This window comes from Solenopsis invicta, chromosome 10, assembly GCF_016802725.1.
Source record: "Solenopsis invicta isolate M01_SB chromosome 10, UNIL_Sinv_3.0, whole genome shotgun sequence".
Lineage (NCBI taxonomy): Eukaryota > Metazoa > Arthropoda > Insecta > Hymenoptera > Formicidae > Solenopsis > Solenopsis invicta.
In genome coordinates this window covers 10,263,578-10,281,988 of record NC_052673.1, presented here as the reverse complement: position 1 = coordinate 10,281,988, position 18,411 = coordinate 10,263,578, and the positions used below count along the sequence as shown (strand labels likewise).

Below are 18,411 nucleotides of genomic sequence, written 5' to 3'. Positions count from 1 at the left end.
GTAAGAAACGGCGAAACGTCGCCGGAGTTCCTCTCCTCACAATGATGGAGTCCGTCGTCGTTCGACCGCGATCTACGTGACGACGACGACGACGACGACGACAGTTCTTCCTTACGGTTGCAACAGACACATCACCAGCGGCGATGCAATAACGCGCGAGTCGCGTAAGTATATATTTACCGACGCGGGCACAATAAATGATTTAAGATCGTTGAAATCAGTGACCTACATTTTTCATGTGTTCCGCGGCGCGACGTATACGACCCGCATGCCGCATAAAATGGTATCGCGCCCGTCCTAACAATTGCACGTGTCGATAACTGCGTGCGTTTATTCCCGCATAAATGATGAAGCTGAAAGGGACGATGTAACGATCCATCATGCAACACAATTCGCTGAATACGGTAAACAGAATAAATCGGAGAATAAGTCGAAAACTCTACGCTGCATTTCATACGATTTATAAAGCGTATATTTTCCGTAATTCCGTGAGCATTTGCACGCTCGTGCTTAGTGAGGAAATAATTACGGAAGTTCTTGCAAGAAGAGGGCACAAATTGACCTGTGAGAACATCTTAAATATTATTTGTATCGCGCACTCTTCCTCTCTCTCTCTCTCTCTCTCTCTCTCTCTCTCTCTCTCTCTCTCTCTTTCGCTTGCTCGCTTGCTCGCTCGCTCTCGCTCTCGGGCAAGGGTGCAGAGTAAGCGTGTTATTTTATGAAACACTTGACCTCTCATTCCGTGCTCCATCCCGCTGAATCAGCCGCATTCCACTTAATTCCACTTAAATTTCAGCTATTATGTTTAATAATCCTTTATTAAATATTCGTGCCGATATAGCTTTGAAAATTTTACTTACAATTTTCAGATTTGTATTTAAAAGCTTCTTATTGCAAATGTGTAAGAGTAAAAAAAAGATCTTATATGACAAAATACGCAATTTATCGTGCGTTTTAATAAATTTCTTATGACCGATAGTTTACTATAGGAGAAATTATTTTTTAGTAATCGGTGATTTAAACCGTTGTTCTAATTTTAAACGGAATTTCCGGTAACCAAAGCTACGATGTAGTAAAACTTCCGATGGATCTCGAATAAAATTTATTCGTTGCGTTAGGTTGGTTAAACATTCAAAGATTTTATTTTATCTGTTGACTGGAGAGGATCAAGCAGGACGAAGTTCTTGAGTTAAACCGAAAGCCATGGTGCGCACCTGGCATGTCCCACTTTACTTGCAAAGTTTACATGAACTGAAAAGCAGGCGTTTTCATAATTTAGTAGCAAAAAGGCGGTACAGCAATGAATAATGAAAACGGTATATAACGATAAAACAAATTTAAAGAGTATAGAGGGGACGATCGCCAATTTCAACATACCATTTTGTTTTTGGATTGAATATTTCTAAGCAAAAATTAATAATAATCTATGGTACCTTCTATGGTAAAGTTTTTATTATATTGTTTTAAATTTTGCAATAATTACATTTTTTATAAGATAAGCAAAAATTAATCTCAAGACCGACATAGTACGCTGTTAAAAATCGGTAACAAAATTTAATGTAATATAACGGAAGCAAATTTCAAGCAGGTATATTAAAAACATTTAATGCACACATTTAATATAAATTTAATGTTGTCAAAAGTGCACTAACATGTTTTTCAGTTATAGATACATTAAATTTAATGTGTAACTTAAAAATATTGTACATTTAATTTTATGACATTTTTAATGGTGTGGACATAATAATACCTTTTTTTTCCCTTCAACATGAATCACCTATAAGAGAATTATAATAAGTTAATGAACATGAGGATTCTTAGAAGCGTTTCACTTTAATGTAAAACGTTTTTATCGATTTATGCAAATCTGTTGTTCCACGAGACGCCCCATGTGGCGCGACATGTATTAAGATTAGTTAAAGGTTACCAACTTAATAGATCTAATATTCTATCTTATATAATTTTTACTTTCCCAATTTTTCTTATCAACAAGTATGCTGATTTACGCTACATCTCGATGAGAAAAAATATAAATGAAATAATTTCAGGACGCTGCAAACATGTAAAATGATCTAATATTATATTAATGTTATACTATCATTTTAACTATGAAATTTGCAAAGGCAAATTGTGTAAATTTTCTTCTTTTTTTTGAAGGATTTGTTTTTAATAGATTTTATATAGAAAAGGGTCACAAATGTATGAACTTTGGGTTTTCACTTATTAAATTAACTTCTAAGAAAATCATATCTTTATCAGTATTAATAAAATACGATGTTTAGTTTACGAGAAATAAGGAGCTGTAAGGAACTCGTTTTAAGAGATTATTTGAGAGAAACTTCTCTAGAAAAGTTTTATTAAAATTAAATTTTAATATATGATAGACGCAGAATTCACAGAAATTTACGCAATATGAGAAATCGTACGCCTTGATCCAAGAAATAAGATACGGTATACGGATAAATCCGCAGAATCGTAGAGTTACGCTCGCTATATTTGCAAAAGGGTGGATAAAGGCGACAAAGCAGATGAGATATCGAGAGGGAGGCTGAAAACACCATTTGCATGGAATTACATTCGACTTGAAATACGTCAAAAGTGTAAGTGGACCGCTACCAGTAGCACTCTCGGAAGTTCGCAATAGAAGAGGGACGTATAAGAAAGAGCGTCTGTATTTGTGCGCTTGCACACGTACATACACAGACTATATCGGATTACGTACGCTATATCCCCAGTGATGGGAATGATACGCCCACAGCAATCGATAAAGGATTTAAGAATAAGACCATTAGTATGACATACAGATATGAAAAGAAGAAGAATATATATCGATAGCTCGGCATACACGTGTTAAGCATTATCTAACATATATCTTTCAGAAAAAGGAATTTAAACATTTCGGTGTTGCCTTAAATTCGTGTTGCCACGCTTTTTTCCCCCTTGCCAGACGTATTTTAATGTAATCTCGCCGGAGCGGAGTGCCGTACACGCTGCATGCAAATTTACGCGCGGATGCGCGCGCGAGCTCTATGATAATTAATTTTGCAATTAATTATCTTTCCGTGGTTGCGCGCAGCAGAGCGTGCTTCGCTTAAAAATATACCCCGGTGATGTTACGTTTGTTGACCGTTGAGCGAACGTTCGACAACGTTTGTCAGCAGGAAGATTACAACTATCGACTCCTCGCAACTCCGTTACTGCGCGCAGGTCGATACACCACCCAAGGTCCACCACGATGCTCCTGTCGCAGCCCCGTCACCTATTCATTCTCGATCACTCCCGCATCTCACGTTCACGTGTTCCGGAGTGAGTCATGCGTAAATGATAATAAACAGCGTGTGCGTGGGCGATTCGTGCTTGACGCGCCGGCGACGTGTGTCGAGACGTGTAAATGCGCGGCCGCGTCGCGGTGCGAGGAGGCAGATGTAATCAGATTTTCTCTCGGGCTCTTCGCTTTTTTTTTCTTACTCCTGTATTTCTCGCTGCGCTGCACCGTACCTACGGGATTACAATGTAAGAGCGTCACGTCTCACGGTCCTACGGTGTGCCATGAATATACAATTGTACGGAGCGTACGGAGTAATCCTCACGCCGTAAGCGACTCTCCTCTCTGACACGTAACGTACATTAGCGACGCGCAATATTACGTGAGAAAGTGTATCACCGAGCGATTTAAAAGTCGCGTCTAGCGACGCGGCTCCAGCTCGCATCTCGCGATACCGATGTAGGGGAAGGTTGCTGATATCGCCACCGGCTTCTAAATCGCACCATCTCGCATATAAATTCAACCACAGTACTTGTACGTTCTTTGTGGCATTATTTAGGAACTATGAGACATTATCATCACGCTTCATTGTACTCAACATGTTAAGAACAACAGAAATTTTGTTATTAAATATTTATAGAAAAATTGTAACTTTGCTGCTTTGCTTTTCGCCACGTTTCTGACATTTCGTAGCTTGTTTGCAAAAAAAGCTAAAATAAATAACCTAGATTTTGATAATTTGTAATGATCACAATATTATTAAAATTAGATTAATAAAGCTTAAATTTTTTTCTTATTTGTAAATTAAATAAATGAAGTTTTACAAAATGCTTTGTTAAATCGCACCGTTGCCTCTATCGCGATTATATATAGCATAAAGCATATAGTATATAGTATATAATATATACAGTATATAGTATATAGTATATATAATATATAATATATATATAAAACCAAATATAATAATCATACAGAGCATATAGAGCGTACATTGTATTAACATTGCCATAATGTAGCAATGTTATTGCAATATTATTGAAAACTTAATGACACTGGCTTATATTTAGTTTACGATATTCCAATCCAATCTTAATAAAATTATGCCTATCTAACATGTATTTGCTCTAGAAGAAAGAATGTAGCAGAAAACGTGTCGCATTGCTCCAGGAGGCGGAATATTAACTTGTGGTGCAATTTAGGAGACCAGTTGTCTGAATTGCATTATTAAAAATTGTCATTAAAAAAGTTACGACATAAAATTCTAAAAAAAAAGAACAAATATGAAAGGAGAAACGTTATACTTTATTGTGACGTATGAAAACTGAAAGTGTTTCTCATAATTTCTTAGTTTTAGCCTTTATGTCCAAAGTGGTGTGATTTCAGCAACTTTACCGTATTTCTCGCGCCGAGGTATGCCACCAGAATTGAGAACTGTTGCGAAATTCTTGTTTTTACCCCTGTATTCAAAAGCAACCTGCGGACTACCGGGAAATACTAACAACGGGACATACTTCCGGTTTCTGTTGTGAGCTTTCGGAAGTTTTGCCCGCGCTTTGTCCGCGAGGGCTGGAAAGGGCGTTTCGACCATTAACGATCGTGGAAAGCGCAAATACAACGACAGCGATTTTACAGTTATATATACGGGCACATACATACGTGTGTTTCTATGTTACGGCTGGGACCGCGGACAAACGAAGCGCCGTCGTTACGGACAGTTTAAAATGTCTCTCATTTTTATATAAAATGTGGTCATAAAGAGAAAGACAGAGAGGGAAAGAAACATAGACAAAAAACGTGGTGAGAAAGCGAAAAAGATAATCGCGCTGAACGTTGCGCGGCGTTGTTTCATTAAATACGGTGATTCTGTTGATTTGCCAGGTTAGTTGTACGTGACGTTTCACCCAGGCCGTTACAATTGTTGCAAAACATCAACGAGCAGTGAATTTGAATTTCAAACACACAAGGCGATCGTTAATTGCGTAGAATAAATGGCAGCACGATATTCTTCACTTAGGAAATGCTCACAAAAGGTGTTATAGGCATTATAGTTGCGGCAGACAGTCATATAAATCATATCTTTCTACTGTTCCACAGAAAAATAAAACGCTTTTTGTGAAAGTGCTCAATGTAAATCTTACTGCATTATTGCGGTACGTTTTGTCACGCTACGGAGACTAAAACGTGAAACTTTTTATGTTCCGAGAAGATAACACAAAAGTTTTATATCTCATCATCTTTCTTCATGAGTTACAGCACACTGTTTTATTGCCCGCGGCTTAAATATATTTTTAATTTTAATATTATATATATATATATATATATATATATATATATATATATATATATGTATGTATGTATGTATGTATGTATATATAAAACTTTTATTTATTTATTTATTTATTTATTTGTAACCGCAATATAACGGTTATACACGTTGCACGCTTTTTGTGAAAATAACGGTTGACCACGAGTTTCGTATTTATGCCAAATAAATATTTTGTCTACAACTATATCGCAATTTTCTGTTTGCGATATACTCCGCGTTATTAAATTTAGCTGCAGTAATATTTGTATTCATGTGGCTTCTTCTTGTTCTCCCTTGTTTTCAACACAGAGGAAAGTCGTCACTGCCGATATAAGTCTTCTAAAGCGGCACCTCTTTGTCTCTCGGAAATTAAACATTGTATTTTATAAATACTAATAAAAAAAAACTTGATTTGCTTAGACAATTAAAGAATATAATGGATTTTTCTTATAAAAAAGAATTCTGCAAAAGCGAGAATAAAATTTACACGATTTTCTTTTGCATAGTTTAAATGATAGTTAGTATTATTTTGATAATATTAGATCACACACATTTTACATTTGTAGCGCCCTAAAACTGTTTTAATTATATTCTTATTTTTATCATAATTATTTTTCTCATAATACGAGTTTAAATGTAAAATAGTTATAGCGTAAATCAGCACACTTTTTGATAAGACAGACATGCTCGGTCGATTTTCAGCTTGGTTCTGCCTAGCGCTATTCTCTTACCTCACCGCCTCACCGTGCGCAGGCTGATCGACACTTGTACTGTTCGCGGGTTGGTGAGGTAAGGGGGAAATAGCGCTAGGTGGAACAAAGCTGAAAATTGGCCGAAATGTGCAATGCGTGCCGAGAGCTCTGAAGATCGATCATGTAATTTCACGTGGAACTTTTCACGTTTCATACGTATATAACCATTCTTCTATCAATGCAACGCTAACAAGTATTGCATTGACAGAAGAAAGATTATACATGTATTGAACGTGAAAAGTTTCACGTGAAATTACATGATCGATCTTCATGAACTATAAGATTGTAAAAAAATATAAGCTAGAACAAAAGGTGCAGCATTATGAGGTCTATTTATTGAATTAGTAATCTAACTTAATCTTTACATATTATCGTGTTACATGTTACGTTCTGTGGAGCAACATATTTGCATAAATTAATAAAAAAAACGTTTGTACGAAGTAAAAAAGCTTCTAGAAACTTTCTCATATACTTTAACATGTAAGCAAGGTTAGAAACATTACTTTAATTCATAAAAGTAACGCGTTATTGTTACTGCATATGAAAAATAACTCGTTATCGTTGCTAATCGCAAAAAGTAATGCGTTACTATTGTTACTTAAAAACTAACGATTCGTTACTTTTTCACGAAATATTAGAGTGACATCCAATTGTTTATATTATTATTTGATCATTTCCATATGAAATTTATAATGATTTTGATTCATCACAACGTATTATAGTCTATGCGCATGTATTACACTGATCGTGAGAAAGAAAGTCGAGATATTCAGAAGCAAATGTTACTTTTGACATTTTCTACATTTATTAGTTGCAAACAGTTTATGATGACAAAATAAACATTTCTGTGAAATACATTTCATTTTTTCTCTTATTAATTGATTTATTTGTTAGAAATAAAATTTTATTTTGCCGTATTCAAACAAATATTTATTTCAATGAATTTGAAACAAATATTTATATTATACAAATAAATTTTTAAGTATCTTTCCGTCGGTTTCTATATTTATAAAATAACGTTAAAATTCGTGTTATTGTCATTGTAAAAATGTAACGACGTTACATTTATAAACAAAAAAATGTAAAGGCGTTACACGTGTTACTTTCTACACGATATTCTACAGATAACTTATGTAAAAAAAAAAAGAAAAGGAAAATGCTACATTAGTGCCTATCGCCAATTTCTTATTTTGTCAGACACTCAATTTTGTTTATCTCACGAAAAAAATTATTGCAAAATTCGAAACGACGTTATAAAAACTGTTAGATCACATATGATAGGGGACATCTTTTAGTTAGTTTGTATTTCCGTTTTTTAAATTTTATTTTTAATTTTTGTCCCAAAAACGAAGCGATACGTTGATATAAGTTGTCTTTCTGCATTCTTATTTGTTCCGTACAATCGTCTATCATTCAATATTACAAAATATTGCCGACAGTCATGCGACAGCGCTTAGAACGGATATGCATTTTCCGCTCTCAGCCGCGGTGTTCCTGGCTTGCCTCGTCAGCACGAATGCAGACTTCCGTCAACGTCGCATAAAGGAGAGCGGTCGAGTATCCTCCGGCTACCGGGATGGCGAGGAGTTGTTCGATATGCGTCTTTGTCTCGCGCCCTCACTCGTGACAAATTGTCTCGTCCGAGGACTTTTCCGTGCCAGTTACGCTCGTAATGTGCATGGCGCTGCAGTTTCCGAGTCGCGAGCGGATTCGAAACGAGATCCACCAAGGCTCCCGGAGTGCTCCGGTGCCTTCTGTGAATGCGTCGTTAAATTTTTGCAAGTCCAAATACGCTTATACTCGTTCCGTGGGGAAACTTCGCGGAATAAATGTGGAAGAGAGCCCGTTCCTCTTAGTTTACTGGATTACAAAGCCGTTATGCTAAACCAACCAAGGAATCTAATATACATTCGCACGCTTTTCACGATATTCCACTTCAAAATATATTAAGTGCTAAGATGGAAAGAAATACGAGTACGAGCGTAGTACGTTATATGTCTAAACGATAACTTTACGACATTTCGTACATTCCGCAGTTCGCATATTAAATATTTCAATCTCTACAATTTCATCTCTACAAAACAAATCAAGTTTTTCCAGTTCGTTAATAGACAATGAGAACATTTGAGTTTCACATCGAAAATACTTTCGCGCTTTCCATAATACTTTTCCGATAACGCGGATGGTAATCGCGTTCATACCGATCTGAAAAATCTCATGTTTCAATTTGCTTCATGGCGCAGCAAAGCAATGCACAGAACGAGTTCTCTTCGTGTAATTTCCCACTTTATGAGGTATCCGATAAAAATCTCATCGTGTGATTCCGCGCGACTCCTTCGTAAGCTCGCTGCGAGAATCGATTTCTCATTTGCCGCCCTTTACACAGGTATTCCATAAAACTGTTTTTTATTAGCTACGAAAAGTGCGCTGTCATAATCAAATTTTACAACTAGGAGCTTCCTTACTGACGAATACCGATCTTATGCAAGATATGACCTCCGTCCTTCCAAGCTTGAAATCGATAAGAAGGAAATTTCAGAGACAATGTTGAAATTTATTTTAATAATAAAATAAAGTATTAAGAGTATTGGAGAGATAAACGGCCAAATAGCGAAAAGAAGATGATGTTTAATCTTCAAGTATTATTTGATCTCAAATAAATTGCGTACAAGTACGAGCGTATTTCGACTACGCTTTGCCTTCATCAGCGTTGAGAATCGATAAGATTACATTGTATGAATATTTAACGACAGGCGCGAAAATATTAATGATTTTTATAGATTGATTCTATAAATTATTTATATTTTTGCGCTCGTTGCGAAATGTTCGTACAATGTAATTTTATTGATTGATTCTCAACGCTGATGAAGTACAGCCGAAATATGTTTGTAATGGTACTTAATTTATTTTAGATTAAATTATAATTTATAGAGATTAAACATCTTCGCTTGCTATTTGGCCATTTATCTCTCCTTTATTGCATAGCAAATAATGAGCTTGTCCTCTTTGTTATTAAGCAATATTATTATGTTGCCTTGTGTTGTTATTAAGGGAAACATTCTATATCAATGTTTTTAATTTAACAATATATCGCTCATTTGCTACAAGTCATTTTTGAGTGACAATTTCTGAGTTGTGTCGTTATTGTAGCAAATGAGATGTTTGAAAAGTATAAAGGATTTTTATAAGAATTGAATGCATTAAGTTATGAATACTTCTGTAATCAATAAATTAAATCGTTATATCAAAATTGTATTTAACAATAATATTACAAAATTTTTATTCAAAATATTCAAGCTGTAAAGTTTTCGAAGTTAATTGTACCAAATGAGCGATAATATTATTACGTAACATCTAAAGCGTCTGTTAGTATATATTATTCATATTTTTAAAGTATAAATTATTACAATTATTACAATAAATAAATAGCATTGATTCGTTTTTTTTTTATCGTAATATAAGAAAACCGTGATATATAAACGTCGCACTTGAATCAGTTTATTGTTTTCCATGAAAAATTTGGTGATATAGAACCAACATTCTTCTTGAACTCTTCAATTTCGGCCAACTCACGTCTATACGGTCGTAGAGTGTTTTGCCGTTGTCTTCTATCCTCTCTGGCCTAAAAAGCCCTGGAGAACTCCTTTCCGTTATCCGTTACGGGCGATCACGAAGAATACGCCCGATTGAATGACACTCTGGGTGGGAATTGCAGCAAGAACAACAGCGTTGTTTACGGTGCTGAAACAATACAGAAGTCGCTGTCAGCGAGACCGGTGCAAAACAAAAGTTATAAATAAGATCTGTATTCTTTAATTTAGTTTATCTTAGAGTTTTGAATGGGGAATGACAAAATTGGTTTATAATAATTGTTTCGAAACAAAGGTCCTTTTTTTATAAACGTAACGTAGTACACTGAGAGAGATGTTTGGTAAAATCAACCAACGTTTGGTTGAATAGCGATCAAATGAGTTTTATAATTATAATTGCTAAATATATAGTTGCTTTGACGGAACAATTTGTAGCCTTAACCAAATAATTATTTTCATATAACAAATTACAAAAAAATTTGTTAAATGTAATTGAGTTCTTAGTACCAGTAACTACAAAATTCACTTGATCACTGTTCAACCGAACGTTAGTTGACCTTACCAAACGATTTCTCTCAATGTATGTAAGAAAATTATGCGATCATTTAAATCTTATGCACATTTACGTTGCTAACCGCGCATAAAAAATTTACAGGAGCGCAATAAGAGTTATTCTACAAATGGCAGCGGTATAATGTGTAGAGCATACGTTCGCCGCCTACGGGCAAATAAAATTTATCGAAGCGGATAGTACGGAATGCTATAAACGGCTCGATTTCCTGCAAATCGATTCACTTATCGCACGGCGTACCTGAACCAAGCGGCACTGCATGCTTCAAAGGCCGCTTCTTCCGTAGTCGTTATTATGGGGCGAGAGAGACCGTTGCCGCCGCGTGTCGCTGCGTGATTTATGCATCAGACACGACGAATCCAGTTTATGCAAATATTATTGCAGCTGAATTGGTTTGGCAGCAAGCCCGATCGCGCGCGCTGCTGAATCTTCCAGCGTCCGCTGGGGATGCCGTCGAACGTCGCCAGCGTCGTTTTTCCCCTCGGGAAGATCCATCCACGATTCCGAATTTCGACCTGTGTGGCCGCTAGGAAAATAATTAGGCCGAACACATTTGGCGTGCGTCCATCGAAACAGTTTTGCTAATTGTGAAAAATTAAATATGGATTTAAGGCACGCTCGTAATTGGGCAAATGGCCACTGGTGATTTACGGAGCTTTTACTCTCCCTGTGAAAACAGCGTCGCACATGCATTAATTGTTTATGTGCGCTGCAATCGTTAATTTCGTATAAAAAAGTAATACGCCATCACTTTAAGACGAAATGATGACGCGGAAAATTACTCTAAGGATGGATTCACACTATACGTTACGCGTACACTATACGGTGGTAGGTAGACTTAAAGCTTCAGCTGCTGCTAAAACATTATGCAATTTACAATTTACATTAGAATATCCATATTGCACGTCACCGTCACTTCTAGCCGCCATCAGATGACGGCCGGTAATCTCGGAGAGAATATTTTGATGGTCGATGCTGGTCTGACGACGCGACGGAAGCTTACAATGTGAACACATGACTCTTACTAGCATCCGTCAAACATATCCAAAGTGGATAAAAAATTAAATTTTTTTATTAATTTAAAATGAAGAATATTTTTATTTAATTGATTGGACGTAAAAATTATGGTGATAACAGTTTGACATTACCACTTTATCATCTATTAATTACACGATGTGTAAAATTTTCATTCTGGTTTTCTCTTTTATCAAAAACTTTTAGGTATCCACATTATTATATAATTTATTTTTTTTACGAATTTTTCCGCTTCTTCAAATAAAATAGCAACAGCAACCTAGCATTAAGAACATAATTTTTAAACATTTTGCTTTTTTTTTAATAAGTTGATTAATACGATATTAAGAAATCTGTCTGAAACTACTTAGCAAGATTGTCTGATAATACAGGGTTGTTAGTGAAATAGGAAAAATATTCCTTGATTTTTTCCCGACACACTTTTTAGAAAAATTCTCTACTGAAAGCTAAAAAGTAGCACTTAATAAAAATGAAGAAAAATATTAGAATTTTTTTTTATTAATTACAAATTTTTTTAATATATGAAAAATGATAATATGAAATGAAATTTTAATTTCTTTTGCAACGTATTTTTAAAATATTTATAAGATAAAAACTTCAATGCACATTTCAGAGAAGCATTTATCTTTTCAATTTCAATGCACTTTTAAGAGAAGAACCTTTTAAGAGAGAACCTTTATCTTTTCATCTATTTCCTAAATATCTCAACGCTACAAATGCTTTGAAGCATTTGACTGATTCGAACAAAGAATTTTATGAATCAAAGAATGCTTCGAAGCGTTTGTAGTGTCGATTGGATTGTAGTTTTGATCTTGCACATTATTTATTGAGATTTAATTGTTTTACTGAAACATTATGTTCTACTTTTGCCGTTTTAATTAAAATTTGTTTACCTTGACACTGTATATAATTTTTAACAATATTTGTATACGATACAAAGATAAATAAAACGTCTCTTGCAATAAATCCGTTCGCGTTAAAAAAATACATGATTATTAAAGCATTTTCTAAATATTTTATATAACTTTTCATAATCTTGCTGTGATTTGTAAAACATCGTTAACGTATATAGAATTATATCTTGACTTGTAAACATTAATATATTAATTTTTCTTTTTTGCAAATCTTTTTGCACTATAAAATTAAAAAATATTTACAATGTTTTTTAAATAATTTTATAAATTATATTTATGAATTAAGAAAAAGTTAAAAATAAAAAGTTAAAAAATTTACAATTGATCTACAGTAATGTAATTTTATCTTGGATTAATAAATTTTTGAATTTCCCGACTTTTTCCAGTTTCACCTGGTGATTTTTAAATTCTCTGACTCTTCCGTGATTTCCCGGTTTTTCCTGACCGTTAATATACTATATACAACGATATTAAATTGCCTGCCTGTCACCGTATAGATATACAGTATGAACCAACCCTAATTTGACTTAGATTACTGTTACCAGGCGCGTGTGAATTAACCGAGATACTTCGAAAGGAGACGAGCTCATCTGAAAAAGTTTCAGAGAGTACAATCATTTGCAGTGATACAATCGCCGTCACGTAACTTGATCAAAGCGTACCGCGACATGGAAAAAGAATAGCGAAAAGCGCCGGGACGTGGAAAATCACTTTGCCGAGAGAGATTATCGGCCGGCGCGGCGCGGCGGCGGTGGTGCCGGGATAAAACGTTGAAGGTTCGCGGGATGTGAAGCAACCGTTCCGTTTTGTAAAAATTTGTGACGTCGTTCTCGATTCGTGACGAATATTAAATTACAAAATTCCATCCGATGTTCCCAACGATAGTCCGTTTTAGCGTGTAATTAAAAAAATTTTTTTTTAATTACACGCATTCGAGTGAGAGAAAGGAGAGTCGTGGTTGTGTTTGCACAGTATTTCTGAATGTCGTATAACATTCCGAAACTTTAATTATGATTTTGAGCACGGAATTTTTTTTATCATTATGAAATGTCAGCTGAAGCTCCATGAATACATTATACTGACGTAGTAATGAAGTATTCAAACATACGCTGAGAGGCCGCCAGTAAAAAATCATGATTACGAGGTAGTATTAATTTAATTAATTCCTGGAGTGCTTGAAATATACGTATTATGGAATAATTTGGCGAAACGGAGTTTGAGAGATACCCGGGCTAGCGGGTCTTGTACGCGAAGAAATTGCTAATTATGATCTACTGCAGTGCTTCGAACCCCTAATTTTAGTTCATATACACAGCAATATCGTGCTTCCAGGTCAGCAAAGCACTAATTCAAAATTTAGACTAAATAATCCGCGGGTAATATTACATTTCGTTCTACACGGTCGTATATTATTTCAGAATTTCTAATTTCTGTCTTTGAATACCGAAATAACTGGTGTAATGTGGTGATGCAACATGATGAAATAAGAATATTGACTGTGGTTTTCGAATTGGAAAACGTATACGGTAACGATCCGTAAGCATAACGTTAGACAGTGTAAAATATCGAATAAAAGAATACGTAACGATTATAATAAAATTTCAAGTTTGTTTTACGTTCGCGCTGCGTTGTATATAGTTTTTTTTTTTTTCAATTTTTGTAGTCGGCGATCGATAATTCATGTACAATCGATTGATGGTTCTGGATAGCCCTCTAAAAAAGTAGGGCACGCGACATCGAAGTTACGCGACAGTATGGAATCTGAAATCGATATTTGGCGCCCCGTGCTCGCGAATGACAATCTTGGGCGTCGATCTCGCGCAAGCACCACTTCAGCGTGGCAAACAAAGAGCCCCCGATACCGACGAAGCGCGGGAGTTTACATGATTTTCGCGACCGCGGGTTCCTTCCGTCGTGAATAATTTCACTTTTGTTCCAATGCATACGGAATATTATTACCATTGTTAAACGTGAAAATGAATGCCGTATACAAATAAAGTCTCGAATATTTTATCGATAACTGCGGACGATAAAGAGATGGAAATAAAATTTTACATATCGTGATATATAATTTTTTATTCGTTCAGGATATAAAATTATGAATTGTAGCGTTTGCATAATTTGTATTTACATCGCTGTAATTTTAATTTGAAGCCGTTTCGAAGGCAGAAAGAAATATAAAAATTTATAAAATTAAGTTTCTACCTCTTTTTTTTCGATTCAAAGATAATGAAAATATTCCATTATCTGTACAGAAAATGTCGGCGCGAACCATTTTTCTAATAAACGAAAGATAAATCATACTTTTATGCGCGTGCGTCCTTGAAGCTAAACAAACTCCCGCGTTTTCACGCGAACGCATCGGAACGGAATTGGCATGTTATACCTGGCGATATGTAGGTCAACGGCTGTATAATTTGCAGTGCAGGTTGCATGATTAAGTGAATAGTAGATGTACACTAGCCTCGAGAAGAGAGAGAAGCACGGGGTCGGTCCGACGAAAAGGGACAGCTGGATGATATATACATCACCTTGACTGCTTTAAAAACATGACCGACTTGTAGCATTACGTGATCGATTTATTTATACCGGGGACCAGCGTTCCGCCCCTCCCCCCCCCCACCCCCATCCGGGAGGGAGATTAATCCCCGCGCAATCTATGGATCTATGCGGATTTATTGGCGACGACGTCGACGACGGGGAGGAGATCGTCGACGTGCATACCGTGCGCACGGTTCTATCGCGGATTACGCGACACGTTGGTGCATATGCAGGGGCCGCGTTAGTGGTCGCGGGGATGCACGACACGCGGCGCAGACACAGTGCAAACTGACGGTGTGCAAACTTACGATACGAAGGGAGTTGAAAGGGAAGGAGGGATGAGAGAGGAGAGCGGTCAGTAGTAGTTATGCATGGTGAATGCCGGCGATCCAGGTCAAAGTTGTTCTCATCATGCCTGTAAACTATAATGCTGATCGGCTAATGCGACTCCGTCTCTCCTTTCGTCACCCTTTTTATGCCGCGAGTGACCCGCTTAAAAATCCCACTGGTGAAACGCTAGCCTTCACGCGCGCTTGAATTTTTTATTGTCCCTGATTTGGAGCAGAAAGATATGAATCGTTGGGTGGGACAGTGACAGAAGGCATTTTTCTTTTTGCCATTAAAGAAAATGAGTTTGCGAAAGTACCCGTTGTCATAAACGTTATTTAAAATTAACTGAGGAGAGTTCAGGTGACTCTCTTGAATTAAACATCGCTTGACTTTAACAGGCTTTAGAGGATCATATAATGCAATTCAACTTTTTTCCTCTAATATATCTTTCAGTAATGCCTTTTTAATAGTTTTGTAAAGTACAAGTTTTCAAGTTATATTTAGCGGTGTGAATTTCAAGTTATATTTAACTGCTATTGCACATAATGAAAATACACACTTGAAAATTATATTCGTTTTTATTAATTGACATTTAACCGAACGGTTTACACATTTGATTTTAGAAAATAATTATGTACAATAACTATTTTCTAAGATTGACCGTTTGCCGCACGCGGCAATTGTATAATGAAACTGTTCTGCAATTTTTTTTTTTTCCGTAGGGAAACTATTTTCATAATACGCGAATTTAATGTACATATATAAACCTGCCGGTGTGATCCAAATTGCAGCGCGCGTATATTGAGGTAGAGGCTTCCGGTACTTCCGAACTATCGATTACTGAAAAGTATACGTACCGAGTAGCCGAGCCGCAATACGCCGCGAAGTTCGGGATATAATGAACTTGGCGAACTTTCGATATTCCGCAGCCTCGAAAGGTCGCAGCTACTTATAGCTGTCGAACAGCCAGCTTCGAGAATCCATCGAATTCTCGAATATTTGGAGACGAGACCCCACAATCGGCAAATATGCATAATCGTTAAACGGGATCTGCGTGTTTGCGAAAAGTATTAGCGTGGTGGGGTAGATCCGATCTTTTGCCCGAAGAAAGATGGAGAACGCGTTCGCCCTTTGTCCTTAGCTTGCGAACCTGTCCCTCGGCTCGTGGCAAGAAAAAAAAAGAAAGAAAAAAAAATCGTGGTCTGCGTGGGAGATAAAAGTAGGTCGTCGTTCCTTTTCCACGTTCTTTTCAAGCCTCTCCGATGAATCGTCCCTCCGAGTACCTGCGAGCAGCATTCGGTCTCTTTTCCCTCCGAAGCTTTGAAGTTCTTGTGTATTGAGGGATCCTATGAGGATCCTATCCTCTCCGTCCTCCAGCGAGCGCGAGATCCGCTTCGTGAATTATGGTTTTCCTCTCTCGATATAGCTTTTCTTGGATATTAGAGATTTTTTGCGCGAACTTATTAACCGTACGCCTGAAATTTAAGCCAGAGCTAATGATGCAAATATTCTCGACTCGCTCGAAGTTCCGAGAAAACCGTTTCAGCTCGTCATTGTTAGATGGAAAAGTGTGCGCGCGTGTTTATGTGAATCGAAGAGGTGTGTAAAAATTCCGTCGGAGGATCAAGGATTTGTCAGAAATAAAATATGTCGCTGCTGAGTAAAATCTTGGAATACGCTTGGAAATCGCGCATACGCGTAACATACGGCGATATCGTGGGCATTTAAGAAACGCTAATTTACACAGGGATCGTTACGTGGGACGACGAAGTTAAGGGCGTTCATTCAAGTCTTTACCGCGCCCAGAAACTCAATGGAGGAACGGTGGTACGTACACCGGGGTGTGCGCCACACCCTTGCAAATAAGCAATCGTCGTTCGTGGAGAATGACGCAGACCTCCGATGATTAGGTAGGATCAGGAATGGAAAAAGGGTCGCGTGATAGGTGTCGATCGACGGAATGGATGGAAGAAAGGGGGCCGCGCACACGATCAATGGCTGGGACGGAATAAAAACAGCCCGATTATGGGAGATCGACCGGGTGCCGTCACTACGCCACTAACATCCGGGATTTAAACTGGCGACGTGTATGCAATTTCAAGTGCGGTCGCTATTAACGGGACGTGAATGGAGGGGCGGAGCTTTCGCGGTCGGGCCGGATCGAAGAATTCCATTTTTAAGCGAGTCACCACGCCAAATTTGCGTGTTACGATATAATTAAGGGATAATATTGCGGATTTATAGCGATCTCCGTCATTAATCCGGGGTAGAACGGCAAGAAATGTGTAGGTAAAATTTCTAATTTCGTGATTGACCCTAAAAGCACCAAGAGTTTACGGAACTTGCCTGTAGTATTAATTAGCATTGATCGCAAGAAGACGAGTGGCGGCGCGAAAAGACGCTCGTAAACGGTAAATGTTGCTCAAGAAGTAACAGTCGGTAGAAAACTCGAGTACTCGTTCTACACGTTTTATAGAACTCCTGGGATTCGCCCTGGAAATGGAGAACATTATAGGATCTACAATAGCGCTTTCGCAAAACCAACAGTCTTTCTCCGGAAAATTCGTGTGATACGTGCAGATTTAGCGCTCGTAACACACACGATACTGGCCGTGAAGGCTGGCGAGAAACACGGAAAAGATAAAGGAGACTGCGTGCCCGGCTGTCATGAGCAGTGGTTAGAATTTTTAGTAATCGTAAACAGGACAGTTTCGTACATTAAATAAAATATTGGTACGCAATCTTCGGTATTATCAGCGTGTCTAACTAAACACGAAGTAAAATGAATATGTATTTATTAATGTTATCTGTATAACAATCAAATATAAAGAATTTAAAATTTTAAATAGAATTTAAATGTTAAATGTTTAAAATTTAAACATGTCTAAATAAACATTTTTGTTTTACTGTTTACGTAAAATATAATATAAAAATCATTTTATTTTAATTATTTTTTTTTTACTTAGAAAGACTTTCTTTTTAATTTAGAAAGAAAATTCACAATGTAAAGTTGCAATGAAATATTGAAATGTTGAACGAGCGCTTCCTATTTTATATAACATATCGCTTAAAAGCTTGATTAAATATTTCTTACGACGTTACTTATAC

The 18,411-nt window shown here is 36.7% G+C and overlaps 1 long non-coding RNA gene across 1 annotated transcript; it reads right to left on the bottom strand.

Annotated features, from left to right (window-relative positions):
- Positions 1–9,688: 9,688 nt before the first annotated feature.
- On the bottom strand, positions 9,689–18,210 carry LOC120358815. Its single transcript, XR_005575694.1, has 2 exons — positions 10,724–18,210; positions 9,689–10,063 (listed from the first exon to the last, which is right to left on the bottom strand). It is a non-coding gene; the product is annotated as an uncharacterized LOC120358815 (long non-coding RNA).
- Positions 18,211–18,411: the final 201 nt, after the last annotated feature.